This window comes from Callospermophilus lateralis, chromosome 5 (assembly GCF_048772815.1).
Source record: "Callospermophilus lateralis isolate mCalLat2 chromosome 5, mCalLat2.hap1, whole genome shotgun sequence".
In the NCBI taxonomy this organism is placed as follows: Eukaryota; Metazoa; Chordata; class Mammalia; order Rodentia; family Sciuridae; genus Callospermophilus; species Callospermophilus lateralis.
In genome coordinates, this window is record NC_135309.1 from 39,142,435 (window position 1) to 39,166,470 (window position 24,036).

Sequence of the window (24,036 nt, forward strand, 5' to 3'; positions counted from 1 at the left end):
TTTGGTCTTGGGACTTATATTTAGATCGAATGATGTGATGGTATTGAGGTTAGTATCTCTTGGCAACCTTGGAAGGTTGCTCTACTGATGAGGGATATTAACAGGAGAATGGTCTGGAGTATTTGGGGGAAGTTAAGGTCTTGGTAGCACTATATAACATTGACCTATACATATTTAGTAAATTACACATAAACAGCATTGTATTGCTTGGGAGGAAAGGTATTAGAAGGGAAGGGAAGAAGTCACTAAAGAGAATGAGAGTAAACAGATAGAAATCAAGGAAGGGGAATAAGGAAATTGAAAAGTAATGAAAAGACAAAAGAAAAAATAGAGAATAAAAAAAGAAAATATTTTAAAAAAATAATCAAAAAAAGTGATAGTAAAAATAAATAAAAAATACAAAAAATATTTTAAAAAATTAAAAAAGAAAAAAAAATTAAAATTAAGAATTTAAAAAAAATTTAAAAATGCAGTCTTAGAGTTCGATTAACTTCTCTTCCAGTAGGTGGAGCTGTGCCCACCGGGCCAAGCTTCTCCTCTCAGTGCGTGGGAACCAATCACTGTGCAGCAGCTCCTCCTCCATGACTGGGCGGGTCTCCACTCCTGTGTGTCTCCGGCCGTTTCTTGTGTCTAGTCACCTTGCCACTGGCCCCGTTCACAGGTGACGCTCACCACAGTACTGGCTACACGCCAGGTCTGCTGCTCACGGGAGCCCTATCTTCTTGAACAACTGGGCACCCTATCCCTGCTTGCCAATCCCTCAGCCCCTAAGGTTGTGGAGATTGGGTCTGAGAGCCCTTGGCGTATTTTGCTTGCCCTCCGGTAGCCACGCCCCCAGTTGTCTGCACTGGTGGGAGTGGTAGCCCGGGGGTCCCACGCCACAGTTTCTGCGCCACTCCCGAATCCCTCCGTCTGACTATCGCGCTCACGGGAGAGCTGGGAGGGGCCCTTGAGGTTTCCCCGCTGTGTGGAAGGGGGCTAGGGGATTACACACCTGTCGCCGCTGGTATCAATGAGGTTATCTCCTCCGCCGCTTTCTGATGACGTCAGATCTCTGCCATGTTGGTATCCCATGCGTATGGCAGCATTTCGTTCCCTTTGCCGGGTGACCAAAGGAACATGTGGGTCCTGACCGGCCCTCTCAAGCCCCGTCTCAATCCTGTTGCCACTGCCTATGAAGGCTTGGTTGCTCCACAGTATTCAGCAGGACCTGGACCGTGCAGTTTCCGCGGGTTCTTTAGCCCTGAGCCAGAGCCGTTTGTCTGCGAGACACAGGCAACGGGAGCCGGATATCGACCGCTCAGGGCTTGGTGTATGTTCTGATAGGAGCAGGCTCTGAGAAGCAGTTTCCGCGAGTTCTTTAGCCCTGAGCCTGAGCAGTATGTCTGCAAGATGCAGGCAAATGGCAGCCTGAAATGACCTGTTCTATAGCTGAATCTCACTGAAAATTTTAACTGTAAACTTACTAAATAATTTCTCAACCATTTTCTCTATTGCAATATCAATGTGATCATTTGTTGAAGTATTTACTGTTTGGGGTTGTTTGTTCCTTTTCTTTTTTGTACTGCTAATTTCCACCCATCTGCCAGCATGATTATAATCTCCACTTTTATGCAATAGACTATTTAGAGCTCCTATCCCATAAGTGCCCCAGGCTGGGTGAACATCCAGATGTTCATACTTTCACTTAACTTGTGATCGCTGCTGTTTTAAGTATCAGCACCACTTTGAGAGAAGACACTAAAGTATTATCACATTGAGAGAAGATACTAAACAGAGGAAAGCCACATATTTATCAATCTTAAGGAAAACAAAAACTTGAAAATGCTCTCTACAGTCTCTAAGACAAGTATATTATCATAGGAGTATTCAAGAATAGTTTGATAAGTTGGTTATTAAATCTAGTAAAGATACTACTATGTTATATGGGGGAGAAAAGTGGAGGAGAGAAAAATTGGGATTTGAGACAGTTGCAGGTAAGGTAAGAGGACAAAGAAGGACTAAGAAGAGCAAGTGTAAATCTGGGCTTGAAAAAAAATGATTCCAGTTAATTCTCTGAAAGCTTGGAACAAATGTAATTAAATGGTTGAGAGTTCAGTATCAATAACTAGGGGAACAACTTGAAATCAAAATGAAGAGTGATATATATATATATATATAAATCCAAGTTGGCAATATACCCATTCATAATAATTTATGCCAATGGGGAGAGAATACTTTGAGTCTTCCTTCTTCAAGATTTGGGAACTTTGGAAGATGCCTATCACTCTTCATGTTTTGTTCCTCCTAGAGGTGTTGAGCACAGCAATCCCTGGTTGCTATTGATTTCCCAACATCCAGTTCTTTTTCATCAGTTCAGGGACCTGAGGATGCATGTCTGCAGGGTTGTTTTGTTGTCTGTTGGTTATTTCTACTGGGTGCAGGAGCACAGGATGTGGGTTCAGGGTTGTCACACTGCTTATGGCAATGGACACCCAGTTCCTCCTAAGGGCCTTCTTTAAAATGGCATAGAGCTTTGTAACTGTCTGAAAGTGTGGAATCTGTGATGGTGTGTTTCTGTGGGTGGTATATGGTGCAGAAGCCTCCATCCTGACTGTTGTAAATTGCTGGAATACCATCCCTGTGACTGTACTATAGAGTCATTTGGCCTTCCTTTGTCTGAGTTCCAATCGCCTATGGTTATTAATCACCAGCGCAGGCTCCCCTCTGCTGGGTCTTCCCTGGAGTGGTGCAATCAAGCACCTGGTGATTGCCTGCAACCATGGGGCCCATGGGTCATCTGTGGAACTGACCCTATACCTAGGCTGATCTAGATTACTGGGGTACTGACCCTCTGACTGGGATAGAGAGACACTTGGCCCAAGAGAGCTCTTAATGCCTGTGAGTATGAAGAGTGAGCTCTGTTCCCCTCTGCTGACTGGGTAAAAGAGTCAGTTAGACAGCCTGCCCCTGGTCTCTTACTCTTCACAGTTTTGAATTGCTGTGCTGCTTCCTTCTTCTGGGATACCCTTGATACTGTGCTATCCAAGCACCTTGAACCCTTCTGCAACCATGAGGCCTGCAGGTACAAGCTGTCTCTGGCCTCCCTGCACTACAGAAGCCTCAGTTCTGGTGGGTACAGCACACTGGGTTACTCATCACCATGATGGGGTGGGGTGTCAGTTGGCCCATCTTTGTCTGAGCTCCCACAGAGGCTGTGTTGAGTGCTGGGTCAGAGTTAGCAGTCCCTGAGAGCAATTAGCTCTTGGTCAGCTCCACTGCACTCCTCTTCTCCATGGTGAGGGAAAGGGGGTCTCAGTAACTTTCAGTTAGCAGTGATTCCTCCACAGGTAACTTCTAGACAGATTAATCAATTTCAGAGGTATTCCCTCCTGTTTTATTTGTTGCTATCTGAAGGTGGAGTGGCGCTGTGTTGATGTAATTTCTTTTAGGGAGGTTGGCTAGCTATGAATTCTATAAAATGGCTACCAGACCTGGCATGGCTTTCAGTCCACAGCTTGTTCTAAGCTACTTGATCCTTTTCACTGTCTTTGTTATTTATGTCACATTTTAAGTTAGCCTGCTTTTCTTTCCAGCTGTTGTTAAGGAAGTAAGCACACATGCTTTTCTTCTCCCTTTCCCAAAACTCCACCCTGGTCAGGGTTATGGAACAAGGAATGTTGACTTATTTTCTGCTCCAGTAACCAAACACCAGTCCCTCCAAGTGTCAAACTGTTCAATATTGAGTTTCAGAATATTTACTCTGTCTCCACCCCCTGGGCATTTGCTCTTTCCCTGATTTCACTCAGGACTATGGAGGGTTCAGGGATTGCAGCCTAGCTCTGATCTTCCAACTTTGCTCCTCCTCAGTTGAAGCTCTATTTGAAGATATCTTTAAATGTATGTTATGAGCATGAAATTATATCTCATTATTACTGTAATTTGCATTTAATTCATTATGAGTTGGACTCAATGTCTTTTCATATAGTTTATTGTAAAACTCATTTTATTTTTTTAATGTTTTTAGCTTTTACATTCTGAATTTCTTTTTTATTATTCATATCATTTTCTTCATGAATTATCTGCTTATATACTTTTACATTCTATTCGACTATTTTCTCTTTTCTAAAAGATTTGTAGGATGTTCATTATATTTTATTTATTTATTTTTTTTAATACGGTGCTGAGGATTGAACCAAGGACCTTGCACGTGCTAGGTGAGTGCTCTACTGCTGAGCCACAATCCCAGCCCTGGATGTTTGTTATATACAATACAAATATATTCTAATCTCTAACCTAGTTTTTCATTTTAATTATAAAATATTTGTGTGCTATTACATGGTGCTCACCTATGTGCATTTACTATTAATCCATTTGTTTTATCATTTAAGTTTGGACAAAAAAATCTGTTTGGACTAGAGAGAAGATGATTAATAGGCACTAATATGCAATTATATAGAATGAATAATTTTTATATTTTATAGCCCAGAACACATTTCTTATTGTTTTGGTGCTCATTCATTTTTTTATTCTCCTCTCTCTTGCATGAAAATATCTCGTCCATGACACCAAGTCACATGATTAAGACTAGGTTCAGCTGACCAGATTTGGATGCCTCCTTTACTCAATACTATCCTAATGACTTTGACTTTTCTTAAGGCAGGTAAATGACACTCATATCTGAAACTTCATATGTTCAGTAAAGTACCTGTAATCATGATCTCCTCTTTCTGCTAAGCAATTGTAACCACTAGAATTCTAGAAGGTTAATCATTGTAGGAGAACTTAGAACAGGTACTCAGATATGTGAGGAAGTGACCAGGGGCCATTTATTAGAAACGAAGTGGTGAACTCTTGTTCTCCACATTTAAGGACAGTGCCATCCACATTGGGAGTCATTGACTTTGGAAAAGGCATTTTTCACAATTAATTTTCCCTTCTCTCATGGAAATGTCTAGAATCCTTCCCCTACTCTAATCTCTACGTATGGCCAGAACATATCCTTTTCTCAGCGTTATTTTTGTGGGAAGTTGTGATACAGATCAGCAGTGACTCCCTGCTGCACAATGAGAGTATGTATGAGCTACATAGCAACTCATGAGATTCCCACTTGCAAAAGGAAGGAGCTAAAACCCTGAGTCCCACCACCACTGTTTTCTAGTGACCAGCTAACTCTAAATAATAGAAAGTGTTTCAGGGTAAAAAAGTTATCACAGAAAATGTTCTTTGGCCACCTTACCCCTCCTACCTGAAAGTGCTTTCTCTCCCTGTACATTCCACAGAGCCCTCTTAACATCCTTGTTCCTTAGGGTATAGGATTAAGCATGGGACTAATGACAGTATAAAAAAGGGCAACAAGCTTTCCTTCACTATCAGAGTAACTGCCCATGGTTGGAGATATGTGTACATGGCTGAGCCATAAAACAGACAAACCACCAAAAGATGGGAGCCACATGTCCCAAAAGCCTTTCTGCACCCAGTCATTGACTTGATCTTCAGCACTGCCTGAGCAATGTGTGCATAGGATCTTAAAATTAGTGTGACAGGAACAACCAATGTTATGGCTCCAGCCACAAAGAGATTGGCCTCTGTTCCTCCTGTGTCCTCACAAGCCAACTTCAGTAACACAGGCATTTCACAAAAGAAGTGGTTCAGGCAGTGCAGGCCACAGAGCGGCAGGGATGCCACAAGGCTGTCTGAATAAGAGCATTCAGGAGGCCTTCCACCCAGGAGGTGATAGCTAGTGACTGGCAGAGCAGGGGGTGCATGATGGTTGTGTAGTGGAGTGGACGACACACGGCAGCATAGCGGTCAAAGGCCATCACCACCAGGAGCACACACTCAGTTCCACCCAAAGCGAGGACAATGAAGAACTGGGCCACACACCCTCCATAGCTGATGGTCCTGTCAAGTCCAGAAAGATTGATCAGCAGCTGGGGCACAGTGCTGGTGGTATAGCAGAGGTCCAGGAAGGAGAGGTGGCAGAGGAAGAAGTACATGGGCGTGTGCAGCCGAGGGTCCAGTTGTGAAAGTGTGATAATGGTGGTGTTGCTAAAGAGAGTCAGAGAGTAGAATACTGAAATGAAAGTAAAAAAGGGGAGCTCCAGGTGAGGCCAATCTGAGAAGCCCACCAAAATGAAACCCTCTCCCAAAGTGGTATTGAAACTTCCCATAGCCTTTTACCTGCGCAAATAACAGAAGACAATTCAATGCTCTTGTTAAAAACATATTAAATTTCTATGTCACAATATTGCCTAACACTGTTTTGCTATTATATGCATTTTTGTCCTGTATTCTTTTCATAGCTCTTCTCTAAGGAAGATAGCACTGGATTAGGAGTGATAAGAACTTGATTTGAACTCTAGTTTTGCTGCTTGTTTGTTCTATGTCTATAGCAAAGGCCTTGTGTCTGAGGTTTCTTGTGTGAAAATATCAAGGATGCATCGCCTCCCTCACTGCACTGAGGACCTACTGCAGTTATGTGGAATAAGCTTTTAAAATGTAGAATGTGGGGCTTGGGTTGTGTCTCAGTTGTAGAGTGCTTGGCATAGCACATGTGAGACCCTCAGTTGGATCCCTGCAGTGCATAAAAAGAAAGAAGTATTCTTGATGATTGCCATTCTTACTGGATGAGATGTAATCTCAGTGTAGTTTTGTTTTTCTCTAATTGCCAGGATGTTAGAATATTTTTTCCATATTTGTTGATTGTATTTCTTCTTCTGTGAAGTGTCTGTTCAGTTCCTTAGCCCATTTATTGATAGTTATTTGGGTTTTTTTTTTGGTGTTAAATTTTTTGAATTCTTTATGTATCCTGGAGATTAATGCTCTGAGTTGAATGTGATAAATTTTTCCCATTCTGTAGGCTCTCTCTTCACATTGTTTCCTTTGCTGTGAAGAAGCTTTTAAAGTTTGAGTCCATCCCATTTATTGATTTTTGATCTTATTTCTTTTACTCTGTGAGTCCTGCCAAGGTATTCAGTTCCTAAGCCGATATGGTAGAGATTTGTGCCTACTTTTCCTTCCAATAGGCGCAGGGTCTCTGCTCTATTGCCTGCAAATTCTTCTTCACTTCTATTAAAATGCAGCAGTGTATCATCCAACCCATAGAGGTCTATCAATTGAGTAAGGGTTATTTTCTTCTCTTCCGACATGAGTGACTGCAGCTCATAAAGCAACAGCTGGCTACAGTTTCTCCACTTTGATATTAATATATCTAACTGAGACAGGTTATTCTTTGATCTATACATTTTGACTAGTTTTAGCCTCCGAAGCAGCTCTTCTTTGTCACGAACCTGCTTCACCAATAGTGCTTTTTCTTCATTTAATCCTTGTTTAGGTTTCTCAATCACAGAATCAACGGACTCAGATTTACATGCACTGACATTCTTGACTGTATTTTTCAATTGTGCATTTTCTTCAGATTCACTGCCTTTGTGTTTAGAACTTTGAGATTCCAAACTGTTTTCTACTGTTGAAGATGCCGGTTTCTCCAAAAAATTCTGATCATTTTCTTTCTTCTCTACTTTAAGACGTTTTATCACACTGCAAGAATTAGATGAAATCCTTGTCTTCTTTACTTTGTCTTTAAGTGTTGCACTGGTAGGTTCTTTTTGTGAACTATCCGAATCAGGAGATGGTGGATCCACAGAGTCTTGTGGAGTCCTAGCTTTATCTGGTGAACTTTGCATTGTGGAAATGAGATCTTTACTCTCTTCTGCATCCTTGTTTGTGTCCCCAGCACCGTCCTCCCGGTTGATTTCGGGCTTGTCTGCGCGCTCACCACAGCACTTGCTTTCCTCAGACATGGCGGGACCCGAATTGTACAGCTCACAAACGCTCCAAAGGGCAGAGACCGCCAAAGAGCAGCGATGGGTTCCAACCAGTCAGCCAAATGCGAGCTAAAATGAAGACAACGGAACAAGAATACAAGCAACAATAAATGTTGGCGTGGTACACTCAAATATTGCTGGTGGGACTGCAAATGGGTGCAACTACTATGGAAAGCAGTATGGCCATATCTCAGAGAACTTGGAATGGAACCACCATTTGACCCAGTTACCCCACTCCTAGGTTTATACCCAAAAGACTTAAAATCAGCAGCCTACTACAGCGATGCAGCCACATCAGTGTTTGTAGCAGCTAAACTATGGAATCAACCTAGGTACCTTTCAACAGATAAAGAAATTGGTATGTATACACAATGGAATAATCCTTAGCCTTAAAGAAGAGTGAAATTACGGCATTTGCCAATAAATGGATGCAACTGGAGAATATTCTGCCTAGTAAAATAAGCCGATCCCAAAGAACCAAAGGCTGATACTAATTCACAACAAGGGGGTGGTGGGGGAGAATAGTGGTATTCAGGAGTGAAGGGAGGGGAGTGGGCGTGGGGTTGGAATGATAGTAGAAAGAATCTGACATTATTACCCTATGTGCATAAATGATTTACGTGACTTGTGTAACTCTATATCATGTACAATCAGACAAATGAGAAGTTATACTCATGTATGATGTGCTAAAATGCATTCTCATGTATTCTCATGTATAAGAAATTTAGAGTAAATTTACAAAATGTGCTCTTTAGTATAGAAATTTTCAACCCAATGCTAGGATTGAAAGGGATTCAGATGGATGGGTTTGCACAGATTTGAACAGCCAGTAGGCATTTTCCCCATGAGCACTGCCACCTGAGACAGCTCAAGACTGAATAGGTAAACCTGAACGAGAGGTTCGCATTACAGGAGGAGTTCATGGAACACTTTTTCAATCTCACGCTGCACATGTTCATCATCCTCAACTCTCTTCCGGAGGAAAGCCATCATTTCAACTAAGCCAGCTGCCTTCTGCTTCACCTTAAGAAACCCAACAGCAAACTTTGACTTCAGAAAACAAAAACATCTTTAATTTTGTTTAAAAAAAATCACCAAATCTTAACAAGCCCATCTTTCTAAGATTAAAAAGAATTTAAATTCCTGCCATTATGTAATAAAAGGTGTGTAAAACTTGGCGGGGCACATTCCATGAAAATTTTGAAGTACATAGAATTGGCTTCTTGCTGAAAATCAAGTATGCAAGCAACTAGAATTTTCTTATATCTTTTTGACATTTGTTCCCTTAGATAAAATTGTCAGATCATAGATACTTCAACAAAAATAAGCCAGCCTGATTATGTGGCACTAAGGTAGGAATCTGGGGAGGGGAGGAGGAAGCCCCTTGAGCATCAGCAAGAGAAAGGATTCTTTCCCCGGATTCTTACTCTCAATTTCCGCCCTGCATCTTTTCTATTCTCTCAATTTCTATTCTCTCAATTTCCGCCCTACATCTTTTCTATTCTAGAAAAACTAATTTCTGCCCTTTGCTACGTCTTTTCTAGAAAAACTATATAAAGTTGGTCTAGTGAGCTTAATATAACTCTAGTCTGCAAAACAGGGTCATCTGTAACAGTGTTGTCCAACAGAAATGTGAGTCATAGCCATTTAATTAAAAGTGAAATGAAACAGATGAACTTAAATCTGTGTGAAAAACATTAATGAGACATTTCTCCTTTCCCCCCCCATAAACTAAATCTTATAAATGTGTGTGTTTTCCACCTTCAGCACATCTCAATTAGGACTGGCCACATTTATTTCAAGTGCACAATAACCGCACATCACTAATGGCCCAGTTTTGGATAGTGTGGATCTATAAACCTGCTTGAGGCCCTTGATAGCATCAAAGTTAATATTTTACTTTGTTATTTTATTGTTAATATCTAAATCGTTAGCTTTTCTGTATGCATTGGTCAATGATACTATATAGTTGATATTAGTATATTAAGAATAAAATGAAATAAAAAATGAAAAAAAAGAAAGAAGTAAACTACAGATATTTTGTTCACATACAACTAAAGATTAAAAAAACTGCATGTTAAATGTTTTTATATCCAATAATTTTCTGACATAATAGCTCTCAATTCAGAGAAAAGGACATATTTAAAAGATTTTAGTGAGTGTAGAAACAACAAAATTATGCAAAGAGGACTGTGCTACAGATAGCAAACAACTCTTTCTGGAGAGTTTAAGGATGGATATAACAGTTGTATTCTATATGGTTCTCTTTTGCTCTCCTTCTTAATTAGGTAGAATCTTACATTAGATTAGGATCAAGGTTTACCCAGGATGAAAGGTCAAGTTTGAACACAGGTGCTCATTTATTTCTTTCTGCTCAGAGAATGTGGTCAATTCAACATTAATCCTTGGAAGTCCACCTCATGACCAGCTGCCATCTGTCTCCAAGAACTGAGAGAGTCTAGATTAATCTTGGAAAAAAATTAAAAACACATCAGTTCATTATAACAAGTTATGATACATTGAAATATTTTCCACTCTTTGGCTTCTTGTAAATTCATCTTTTCACTTGGAGTTGAGGAATAGAATCATGACATGCAAGTTTTACTGGCCTCCATATTCCTCAACCAAAGGTGACAGATTGAAAATATCTACTTCCTTTCATATTGCCTAAGTCTTTCATCCCAGTAAAAGAAAGAAATGATATTAGGCTGGTATAGATGGTTGATAATAACTCATACTTTCATCCCAGGCATGACTGGGTGTTCACATATTATCCTACTATAACTTCACATTCAAAAAACTGGGTTAGTAACTCACAGTCTGCACTTACAGATAGAACATGGGGTATTATTCAAGTTCATGGCCATAGACATGCATTATGACCTTGAAAAAATAGATTAACATAATAACAAAACTAATAAGAAATTTTAAACACTGTGCATGAGAAACAAGTGTTCCTGAAATCTTTCAGATTAGAAAAGAAAATGCTTAAAGACACACAGTTTCGTTTATATAGATGTTTAAAGATCTGTCATATGAAAATGTGGTAGATTTCCTTTGTTTTTCTCAAAAAACCAAACTCAGAACAAGTGCTGAAATTTGTGAGAGGACAGTTGTGACTCAATAAAGAGAGAACTTGAAAAAAGTTCAGTCTAAAATTAGATTACCTAGAAAAGAATTGATATCCTTGTACCATGAATGCTTCCTGTTCAAACACTGAAATTTGACCCATGAGGATGCTATAACAATGTTCTTGCATCAAATATAAAATAGGTAGGATGATTTTCCTTAATTTACTAATCTAATTTTTAAAAAATTAATTTTTACTCCTGATCTTATTTTGTGCACAAAATGCATTTTTCATTTGCATATGTGGTTTTCTGCAATTCAACTGTCAGTGATTATTTGTGATTATTTCTCTGTGTTTTTGTGTCCAAATGTGTGTCCATCTGTGTGTATATGTATTACCTCTATAAATAATAAAATCCTTGATCAGAAATTTTTTTTTAATTTTTTTCTAATCACCTGTGGTACTACATCCTTCTGTCTAGTCTACCAATATTATAGCCATATTTCAAAACCATAATATATAATTTACTATCTGAACACAGATATTTGATCATTGCTTTAGAGAATATTTCTTGTCTTGTAGATTTTACCTGGAAGCTGAGTTATCTACTCAGTCATCACTCACTTGAAGTTCAAGAAATGAAAACTACTGTATTTACATCTCTCAACTCAATTGGTTTCAAAGGATATGTGAAACTCATTGCAGATTGGTGGCCTCTAGTGATGTTTGAAAAAGACTCTTTCCTCTTTGGTCCTGATTTCACCTGTGGTGAGAAGTCCTGCTTTCTTATGGTTCCTTCCTTCAGTAGAAGAGATTGCTGAGACTCCCAATATAGGAGGTGGGAGCATCCTTCTCACTGAACCCCAGTTGATCGCCCAAACCAGCTGACACTGGGAAGGAGCTGGTGTAGTATTAAACTATCTCCTGGTCCTACAGCTAAGAACAGAGTTCTTCCCTGGGGGCACTGCCAAAGACTCTTAAGAACAGCAGAGAGAGTGTTGCTCACCAAGTGTGTGGCCTTGGAGACCTCTGGGCCCCAATGTCATAATTATAACCAACTGACTGGCCCTCCAAGATCTACCTTGCAGTCCTCAGCTCTCACTATTCCCCATACTCTGCCTAACACACTTCTCTGTGCAGTGTCTTCATAATATATGTTCTCTCTTGACTCATGTATGTCTGCAGCCTGGGATTCCTCTCACTTCTCTTATTTTGACTCAAAATGGACCAGACTTCATGTTTCACTTGAAACCACCATGTTTGCCATACCTCAAATCTTCCTTCCCTGGATTCCTCATATAATGTTTATATAAAGAGAAAACATGTGTATCAATAATGCAAGTAAATATTTTTTCTTTGATTTGAAGTTTATGCTTTTATTTTATAATTTATTAATATTTCTTGTTAACATATCCTGTTTTTATTTCTAATAGAACTAAAATGAATTTACTCTGAAATTTTATATAGAGCAAATGACACTTTTTTACACACTGTAGAATAACAAAGTACATGTTCACCAGGAATAAAAAAGTAAATATTCAAAATTATCATCATTCACTTATAGAATCATTATGTAATACAAGGAAATAGCTCTGCCATTGTGAGCTGTATGACTGTGAAAAAGTTTCCTGATATACTTGAGCTTCAGTCTCCCCATCAGTAAGATACTGTCTATGTGTCCTATCTAGCACCACTGTTTGAGTATGATTAATGGCACATTGTATGGGAGGTGACTGATGTGTGGTGCACATGTATTCAGAGGTGGTGGTACATAATACAAACATTTATTTGGTACCTTTCATTTGCCTGAAAAATTTCAGAAAACATGATCTTGGACTCCAAGGAAATCCACAGTGCAAGGAGAGTCAGCTATGAACTGAAATAATTGCCTTTAAAGTGTAAGTGCTGCACTCTTCTTTTTCATTCAGAGAGACTATAATCATTATTAAAAACCTTAGAACATAATTACCTTACTGAGTCTAACTTTGTATACAATCAATGCACATGGCGCATTATGATGTATACCTTTATATGAGAGTTAACTTCCATGAGGATGGAGAAAGTTTGAAATGTGCTGTTTTGTGGAAGAAAAATCATGTCTTCATACATGTACTTTGGATAATGAAGTCCACCACATTCCACCATCAATGCTAACAATTCCCTCCCACCCCTCTGCCCTATGTAGAATTCATCAATTCCTCCCATGCTCCCCGTCCCTTCCCCACTATAAGTCATTTACCTTATATCAGAGAAAACTTTCAGCATTTGTTTTTTTGGGATTGGCTAACTTCACTTAACATTTTCTTCTCCAACTGCATACCTTTACCTGCAAATTTAAAAAAGAACTTGGTATAATGATTGGCACCAAGTCAACACGGAATTAATATAAGGTATTCCTAATACTATGTAAGGTGATATAGAAAAAAGACTGAAAGATTATTCAAAAATGTTAATGGTGGCTACCCTGGATAGTTATAGGTTAAAAGAAAAAAAAGATATTCCAAGCTGTTAACTTTGTTTCATTCCTACCTCAACCTTAAATAAGTTTAATGAATATAAAATTATATCTCACTGTTATTCAAACTTGAAATTCATTGCATTTCATTGATTGTAAGTAGGACTGAATACCTGTTCATATGGTTTATTGTACATTTCATTTTCTTTTTGGATTATCTGCTCCTATACTTTTGCATATTATTGGAATATTTTCAATTTTATAAAATATTTGTAGGATGTACATAGCAAATATCTCCTAAGTTCTAGCTTAATTTTTCATTTTATGAAATGTGTGTGCTCACATATGTGACCTTTTTTGTTTGAGTCTTGACAAAACAAAAACTACCTCTAGGAAAATGGAGAGAAGATAGTTAACAGGTACATATGTTTTGGATAGGAGGAAATATTTCTATGTTCTAGAGCAACTAAGGTTGATAACATTTAATTTACTATTTCAAAATAGTTAGTAGAGAATACTTTTTTGGGTGTGTACCAGGGATTGAATTTAGGGTACTTAACCACTGAGCCACATCCCCAGCCCTATTTTGTATTTCATTTAGAGACAGGGTCTCATGAGCTGCTTAGTGCTTTGACATTGTCAAGGCTGGCTTTGAACTCTCAATCCTCCTGTCTCAGCTTCCTGAGGCTCTGGGATTATAGGTGTGGACCACAGCACCCCCTAGTAGAGAGTATTTTTAATGTTCCTAACACAAAGAAATGATAGGTGTTTGAGGTGATGAATATCTCAATTACCTTGATCTGATCACTACACATTGTACAGATTATTTCAAGCTGAATCATGAGAGGAAATAGAACTCCTGAAAAGGCAATGTGAGGTACACAGAAGATAATGAAGCACATCTAGGTAGCAACCCTTGACTCCTCCATAGCCCAGAAATGAAGGAGTGAAAGAACAGCTGGTCAGAGAAGTGGGTGATAGAGCAAACACTTCAAAAGTTAGCATCGGTCAGATTGAAATGTGGAGGAACTTAAAGATTTGTATACTGGAATAGGAAATAAGAATCGAATTTCTTTAATCTAAACACCCAGCGTGGTTTAGAGGGGTGGGTAACAAGAAAGAGGGAGAGAAAAACCACATAGGCTGACTTAACAGATGGAAAGAAAAACAGACCAATTTAAAATGGGATAGGAGCAGCAAAGACAGTGAAGGAGGTCACAAAGTTTAGCCCACATTGTGGCCTGAAAGCTGTGTTGGACAGGGCAGCCATTTTGTAGAGTTCACATCTATCCACATTCCCTCAAATCACTTAAAACAATACAGTTTTCCCCTCCTCCTGTTATGAACAAGTAAAACCAAAGAAAATGCCTTAGAAATGGGTTGTCTCAGAATTTATCTAGAAGGAACTTGTAGAGAGAATGCTGCTAGGTATAGGCTATTGAAAGTCCTACCCTTCACTGTGGAAAAGGGGAGTGAAGTGGAGCTAATCCCTCCCAGGAGTGCAGCCCTAACCCAGGGCTCTCCACCGCATGGGTGAAGATGGGCCATCGTACACCCTGGTCCACTCAGGCATCTTTCACCCCTGCATCCATTGAAGCAAGCATCAGATGAAGCACCCTCCAACCATGAAGACTAAGCCCTCTGGTCTAACATACAAGTATCAGTTGGCAAGAAAATCATAGCAACCATGAAAGTAGCTGCTGTGTCCCAGCACCTCCCTGTAAGAGGGTTCACAGCTACAAGTCCCAGAATGGTCAGCTAACTCAATTCTCATTTAGTCACATGACCCACTGAAGGCATTTGCTTAAGAAACCTCTAGCAGCCAGCAGAAAACTTTAGAGCACACACAACAGCAGTACACCTCACAAAGGGGCTTGCAGAGGAGTGTCCCACAGACATCAGCCACTGCCTGGTAAGCCCAGCTACAAGTCCACTAACCTGTGACCTGTACCTTCCAGAGGGATCCTAAGCCAAACACCTCCCATGAGTTACACAATACACATCAACCCGACTACAATAACTCTACCCTAGAACATGATACCCTGACCACTCTGAAATATACATGACAGAGCCCACATTGAGTTTGACAGTGATGGATACATGCAGCTTTTCTTCAGGAGGAAATACAGGACTGCATCCCCTAACAGGGAGTAACCTGGCTTCTAAATCATAGAGAGCATGTCTTCTGACCCATCAGAACGCTATCAGGTATCTGGACACACCAAAAATGAGAGGTACTTCCTAGGATTGTGAGGTAGTGTGATGACTATATCTTCACATCCAGGGATACAGAGGTAAAACTGAGGAATGGTCAGCATCTTCTGAAGTCTCCAAATCCTGATAAAATCCAAACCAATAAGACTCAATAAGTAATTTCCTTACCTCAGCATGAATATCTTAAATAGCTATAATGTCAATTTTGGTCTTACAATTTTTTTTATATTAAATCTGTAGATGTTCCCTGATTATTTGATATTTGTCTGCATGAGGCTTAGGCACTGGGAAGAAGGTTTGATGTTCTGGCAGTAGAAAGAAGAAGGTGCAAGGAATAGTTGGGATGGCGGACATGTTTTATGTAGAGATGGCAGAGCCCCCTGTGTCTTTGCATAGATCTTTTAAAATATGTAGGCCAAACAAGAAGGCACATTGCCAACAGGTTACATAAATGAGTGCATGTTCACAGGCAGATGTTTATGACCTTCAGTACACATACTGAATCAGTGTGTTTGTGATCTTGACTACATACTAAAAACTGCTTGCTGGAAGTGTCAGTGACAGAACTTAATTATAATCATCTTGGGTCTACCTACAATATTATAGCCCTTGATCCAAATGACCGAATTTCTTCTAGTGTTTTAAAGCTATAACTGGAATCTTTTTTTCCTTGTCAGGTTTACACTTGCTCCTATTAGTCTTTGTTTTCCCTCTTGAATTACCTGCTCCTCTTTCAAATACCCCCATTTTTCTTCTTTGTGTCTTAGTTTATATTTTAAAAAATATTTCCTCTTTCTTTTCATGTTTTTCTCTTCTCCCCTTTTCAAGCTCTATATAGTATAATAGTAATTTTAATATCTTTAATAACTATTTTTCAATTATTTAAGAATGTTAAGGTCTGTAAACAAGTCAGATTGGCACCTGTTATTTTGCCAGAGAAATGTTAGAGTCTGTAAACAAGTCTGCATGGTGCCTGGCAAAATGCCAGAGGGAGTGGTTTGTGAAGTAACAAAAGCGAGCCATTAAGTCTGGAGATTCCTTATTGGTTGACTGCTGTATCTATTTTATGCTAATTAGATAAGCTGTGTAAAATGTATAAATATCACTCCTGTCCTACAATAAACGGCTCCTATTCCTGCTGCATCAACGTACACAAGTTATTCATCACCCCCCCCCCTGTTATTTTGCTGCAGCCAGCCGGGCTGCGGCATAAGAACATGACTACAATTTCATATTTGGATTAGAGGACTTGTGGAGGAAACTTTCAATAAGTTGTATGTCTAATTTATGATTACTACATGGCTTTGTAATTAATAGAGTTTAGTATCTTCTCTCAAAGTGGTTATGATACTGAACATAGAAGCAGACACAGGCTGACTGGGAACATTAATACTAGGATATTTTCCCCACCAAGGGAATTTAAGAGAAAGTAGCTTACTAAGTCATTCCTTTCATAAAAGTGGAAGAGATAATCATCCAGGAAGTTGGGTGGACACACAAAATAATATGAAAAAGCAAGAGATAGAACTAACCAAATAGCCCCAAGTGCCATAGCTGATCTCATTGAGAAATGTGGAGAAAATGTTATATAAACATAAAGATAGTTGACAGTTCAATGTTCAAAGAAGATATAAGAAATTATCTGAGAGAGAAAACACAAAAGTGAAATGACATTTCAGTAAAGACATAGAGATTCTGAAAAAAGAACCAAACAGAAATCCTGAAAATGTAAGGCTCAATAAAGCAAATTTAAAATCCAGTTCAAAGCATTGATAATAGATTAGACCACATAGAAAACAGATTAACTCCCCACCAAATATATATATAATATTTAAAATAAAGCCAAAAAATTAGAAAAGATGTTGAGACCATGATCAGAAAATTCAAGAAGTCTGAAATAACTTTGAGAGATCAAATCTAAGAATTATTGTTGTAGAGGAAGTCACCTAAGGGAATGCAAAATGTTTTCAATGAAATAATATGAGAAAAATATCCAAATCTTAGGAATGACATGCAAATTCAAATACAAGAGGTCATTGTTGTGGGTGTACACAATGGTGGGATTAATTTAGGTCTTTTCTCATATGTACATAGGAAAAGTATGTGAGATCATTCCACTGTCTTTCCTATTTCTATTCTCCTTCCCTTCCCTTCATTTCCCTTATCTAATCTATGGAATTTCTCTTTTCCCTCTCCCCATTTATTGTGGTTTAGCTTCAACATGTCAACAAACACATTTGATCTGTGATTTGGGGGCATGGGCTTTTTTCATATAACATGATATTCTCCAGATCCATCAATTTGCTTGCAAATGTCATAAAGTCCTTATTCATTATGGCTGAGTAATATTCCATTGTGTATATATTAATCAAAATTTCTTTATCCCTTTATCTGTCAAAGTGTAGCTAGGTGGTCTCCATAGCTTAGCTATTGTGAATTGTGCTGCTGTGAACATTGATGTAGTTGTGTCACTGTAGAATGCTGATTGTAAATCCTTTGGATATATGCTGAGGATGAAAATCACTGGGCAAAATAGTGATTAGTTTTTTGGGTTTTTTTTTTGAGTAATCTCCAAACTGTTTTCTGGAGTGGTTGCACCAAGTTGCAGTCCCACCAGCAATGCAGGAGTGTACATTTTCCCCCACATCTATGCTAAAAACTCCTGTTACTGCTAATTTTGTTAAGTGCCACTTTGACAGGAGTGAGATGAAATCTCAGTGAATTTTAATTTGCATTTCTCTAACTGTAAGAATTGTAGAACTCTTTTTCATGTATTTATTGACCATTTATATTTCTTCTTTGGAGAAGTGTTTGTTTAGTTCCTTTCTCATTTAATTGGGTAATCTGGGTTTTCATTGATGATAAGATGTCTAAGCTTTTTGTATATTCTGGAAATTAATGTCCTACCTGATGTGGAGGTGGTAAAGATTTTCTCTCATTTTGTAGGCTTTCTCTTCATGTTTTTGATTGTTTCCTCTGCTGTGAAGAAGCTTTTTAGTTGAAGGACCTCTAAGTTGGTTCCATAGTTTAGCTATTGTGAATTGAGCTGCTATGAACATTGATGTGACTGCATCACTACAGTATGCTGATTTTAAGTTCTTTGGGTATAAACCAAGGAGTTGGATAGCTGGGTCAAATGGTGCTTCCAGGTCAAGTTTTCTGAGGTACCTTAATATTGCTTTGCAAGTGGTTGCACCAATATGAAGTCCCACCAGCAATAGGATAAGTGTACCTCTTCCCCCGCATCCTCGCCAACACTTATATCTTGTATTCTTGATGATTGCCATTCTACTGGAGTGAGATGAAATCTTAGAGTAGTTTTGATTTGCATTTCTCTAATTGATAGAGATGAAAAACTTTTTTTATATGTTTGATGATCAATTGTATTTCTTCTTCTGTGAAGTGTCTGTTCAATTTCTTGGTCCATTTACTGTTTGGGTTATTTGTTTAGTTTGTGTTAAATTTTTTTGAGTTCTTTGTATATCCTGGAGATTAGTGTTTTGAGATGCATGTGGTAAAGATTTTTTTCCACCTGTAGGCTCTCCCATTATGTTTTGGTTGTTTGCCTTGCTGAGAAGAATCATTTTAGTTTCATACCATCCCATTCATTGATTCTTAATTTTACCTCTTGCGCTTTAGCAGTCATATTAAGGAAGTCATGGCCTAAGCCAACATGGTGAATATTTGGGCCTACATTTTCTTCTAGTAGGTCCAGGTTCTAGTGTCTAAGTCTTTGATCCACTTTGAGTTGAAGAATCAACCTTTTGATTCCTTAATTTTTTGAGTTTTTTAAATTCCCAATTTCAGTGAGTTTGACTCTGATTTTAATTATTCCATGTCTTCCATGATTTGGGTGTTGATTTTCTCTTCTTTCTCTAGTTCCTTGAGAAGTAATGTTAGATTATTTATTTGGTGACTTTCTATTCTTTTAATGAATGAGCTCAGTGCTATGAACTTTCCTCTCAGAACTGTGTTCATAATGTCCCAGGAATGTTGGTATGTTGCATCACTATTCTCATTTACTTCTAGATTTATTGTTTAATTTCATCCATGATTTATTTTGCTCTCCTTTCATCATACAAGAGTGAATTTTTTGGTCTCTAGATGTAAAGTAGTTTCTGCTTTTTGTCTTGTAATTGACTTCTAATTTTGTTCCATTAGCATCTGATATAATACAGGGTATTTTATATATATATATATATATATATATATATATATATATATATATATATATATATATATATAGAGAGAGAGAGAGAGAGAGAGAGAGAGAGAGAGGGAGATTGAACAGTGGGCCTAGTGCATGCAAGGCAAGCACTCTACCAACTGAACCATATCCCCAGCCCTATATATGTTTTTTGTGTTTGCTGAGATTTTCTTTGTGTCCTAAAATGTTGATGGTTTTAGAAAATGTTTCATTTGCTGCTGAGAAAAAGTTGTATCCAGTCATTTTTTGATAAAATATTCTATAGATGTCTATTTGATCTAGATTAATAATTGTATTTCCTTTGGTTCTGTAGTTCCATAAATGGAGTACAACTTCTCATTGTTCTGGTTGTACAGGATGCAGCATCACACCGGTCATGTAGCCATGTATGTACACAGAGCAAAAATGCTTGATTCATTCTATTGTCCTTCCTACCTTCATGTGCACTCCCTTCCCTTCACTCCCCTCTACCTAATCTAAAGTATTATTTTGTTGTGTTCTATTTGATTCTTGATATTGAGAAGGGTGTGTAGATGCTCCATATATCAGATATTTGGGGCACAGATATTTGTGACTATTATTCCTTGCTGGTGTATGACTACCTTAAACAGTATGAAATGATCTTCTTCATCTCTTCTGATTATCTATGGCTTAAAGTTCACTTTATCAGATATGAGACTAGAAAAGCCTGCTTATTTACAAGACCCATGTGAATGATAAGTTTTTTCATGCCCTTTCACTTTCAATTTCTAGATATCATTGCCTATAAGGTGGGTCTCTTGGAGGCAGCATATTGTTGAGTCTTGTTTTTTAATCCTCTCTGATAGCCTATGTCTTTTGATTGATGAGTTGAGTCCATTAACATTCACTGTTATTATTGAAGATGATTTTTATTCCCTATCATTTTCATTTATTTCTAGATTTTTAAAAATATTTATTTTTTATTTTTAGGTGGTAAAATTTTATAAGGATTGAACCCAGCACCCTTTACATGCCAGGAGAGCGTGCTACCTCTTGAGCCACATCCCCAGCCCTATTCTAGTTTTTAAGTTGAATTTGATTCTCCTTTGATATACTATTCTTCTAGTTTAGTATATTCTGCCAGTTTTCATTGTATTCCACATTTCTGCTTCATGAAGTATTTTATTGCATGTATTTTGAAGTGCTAGATCTCTAGTGGTGAATTCTTTTAAATTTTGTTCATCGTGGAAGATTTTTACCTCATTTTCAGATCTGAAGCTTAATTTTGCTGAAATACTATTTGCAAACTCTTGGTTGGCATCCATTTTCTTTTAGAGCTTAGTAAACATTATTTCAAGACTTCCTAGCTGTTAGGGTTTGGGTTGAAAAATAAGCTTAGGTTCAGATTGGTTTTACCTCCAAATGTGACCAGTTATTTTTTTTCTGGACACTTTTAAAATTCTATCCTTATTCTGTAGTTAAGCATTTTCATAATAATTTGTGTAGAAGTTAGTTTGTTGTAATTTTATATATTTGGATTCCTGTATGCCTCCTATATATGATTTTCCATTTCTTTCTTAAGATTTGGGAAATTGTCTGTTACTATTCATTGAAAATATTGTGTATTCCTTTGGTTTGTATCTCCGAGCCTTCATCTACCCCTATAAATCTTGAGTTTGGCCTTTTAGTGATATTTCAAATTTCTTGAAAATTCTGTTCATGGTCTCTTAACATTTTTCTCCATGATTAACTTTATTTTCAAGATCATGCGCTTCATATTTGTTGCCTGAAAATCCATCTTCCAAGTGGTCTAGACTATTGGTGATGCTTTTTACTGAATTTTTATTTTGCTTTGGGAAAGAAAAAGATATGAGTGTAGAAAATGGTCTGTAGTTTCAGGAGGTAAATAGGGCAAAAGGTGGTATAGGATGTGTTGTTTATGAGAAATGAGGAGCAAAATAGAAGTAAAAGAACTGAAGGAAGATGAAAGAGAGAACAGTAGAATTTGGCAACAGAAAAGAGAGAAATAACCAAGGAAAACAGAGCTGTGAAACAGACAATATAAAACCAATCCAAAATATACCAGTCAAAAACCCTAACCCTCAAAATACAGAGTAAAGAAAAGTAACTACCTTCAAGAAAGACTTGAAATGAGAAACCAGAAACAAACATGTATGTGTACAAATGTCCATCATATCATCATCAGTACATATTCCAAAAGAAAAACAAAAGCAATATTTAAATAGGAAATGAGAGTATGTGTTTGCTGTTTGTGCCAAATTATCTTCCCATTTCTCATCTTCATGTCTCAGAGGATGTCTCACTTGCCTCACAGAGAAGTAGTTTATTGCTGTTTAACTACTGTGTCACAGAGCTATGAGAAAGCCACTTCCCACTAATCCACCATCTTGTTTCCCCTATGTCTTTTATTTCTTCTTGATGTATGAACTGAATAAGGATCCAGGTATTTTATTGCATTGAAAATTGTTTGTTGGTGTTGAATCAATATGTTTCTTGAGCCACCCATCTGTTCAAATTGCTAAGACAATATACCTGACTTTGTGAGTTCCTGCGAGCTATTGGGGTCAAAGAGATGAAGGGAACCAGGTCCTCCCTGGTCTCTCCAGCTTGTATTTCCCCAGACAAATTGCTTTCTGTGTTTGAATTTCCCCTATTTTTCTAGTCTCAGATAAGCCTTTGGATCTCCTGGAGCCAGTTGCAGACCAGATCTGAATTCCCAGTTTCTGTTGGCACTGCTGAAGCATAATCTCAAGATAAGTCCAGACTTGATTCCCTGTGGATGATGGCTAAACACAGGGTGTCCTTTGGGGACCATTTAATGAGTTGAATAGCCCATGAACTGGCTAGGGTAGGCTGCCTCTCCTGTTCATAGTATTTCTTAGCTTTTTCCATCCTTGTGTGATAATTTCACTGGTCCAATAAGCAACTTATCTCTAATTTTGTACCTTTTTCTTGCTTAATATGCCCAAATTTTCCATTTTTCTAAGAGTTTCTGTCCAAAATTGAATATTAACAAAATTCCTTTTTTGTCTACCTCAGGGAGAAGCAGTATTGCTGCTGCTTGAGTCCCAGGTAGCTGAGTGATGAGAAACACTACCACACTCACACAAGAGACATTTAGAACTCCAGATAGTGTAAAAAAAAATAATTTCCTCCAGGACACATTGAAAGAATGATCAAGGCTTGCCGTCAGAGAAAATGCCCCTTTATTGAGGAAGAGCTCTGCATATTTATAGAGCCGGGGGAGGTTTGACAGTTATGACAGTTTAATGGTTGAACGGTTTGACAGTTGGCTGGAGTGCTTTCTTATTGGTGGGTAAGGATCATGTGAGCCAGCAGGGCTCATCATTGGACAGCTCTTTCTGGGGGATGGGGAAATTAGTCTTTGGAGCCGGGGTGACTCTCAACATTCCCCCCTCTTTGTTATTAAATGAGAGTGGGCGCTGACTCATTCTGGCTGCTTCCTGCTAAGATGGGTCAGTGTGGGAGAAAGAGAGGAGGGAAGTAAGGAGCCCCCACAGGGGGGCAGAGAAGACCGGTATCAAGGAAGGTTCCTTGCCACCACAGATCCATGATGTTGTCAGTCTCCATTCAGCATAGGTCTCAACTGGAGGTATCATCAGTAGCCAGGCCTTGGTAATTCCTGAGGAGAAGCTGGTTAAAAGCTTGATTAGAAATTTTACCCACCTGAGTCTGAATGAACTTTATGATAAAGGGAAGGAACAGACACAGGGAGTTTTTATAGCCCAAATCTAATGGGGTCTCTGGGTCTGCAAACTGCCTTGTTGGCACAAGGAGGGTTAAGTGTGCATCCTTGAGCGAGGGCTTGGGCATTTGGGCTTGAAGCAAATAGGTGATAAAGAAACAGACAGAGGGTTTGAGAAGCCAGGTCATCCTGTAGCTAACTTTGTTTGGCATGACCTGCAGACCAGCCTGTCCTGCACCTAACACCCTCAATTCCACTCTTCATTCCTAATACAATCTAGCTCCCTCCCCTCTCTATTAAGGCTGCTCTTCAAATTTTCTCCTAACTGGGTGTACCAGCTTGCTTTTCTCAAAGGTGGCCAAGGGAGGATGGTGGCCCATTGTTTCCATATTTCCTTTTGAGAGCAGTCAGATCTCTCCAGGTTTTATGTGAAACACCTCAACTTTAAATACTGATACTTGAAATTCTTATGAAACTAGGAGGGTAAACAAAACACACATGTTCCTCCTTAGGCCCAAAAGGCAACTGGTAAATTGCTCTCTTCTGTAAGGAAGAGAAGGGGGTCTGGCTGGAGGGAGCCCTTAGGGTCACTTG

The 24,036-nt window shown here is 38.5% G+C and overlaps 2 pseudogenes; both read right to left on the bottom strand.

Annotated features, from left to right (window-relative positions):
• Positions 1-5,189: 5,189 nt before the first annotated feature.
• On the bottom strand, positions 5,190-6,152 carry LOC143400356 (olfactory receptor 2Y1B-like; annotated as a pseudogene).
• Positions 6,153-6,746: 594 nt separating this feature from the next.
• LOC143406156 (swi5-dependent recombination DNA repair protein 1 homolog pseudogene) lies at positions 6,747-7,893 on the bottom strand (annotated as a pseudogene).
• Positions 7,894-24,036: the final 16,143 nt, after the last annotated feature.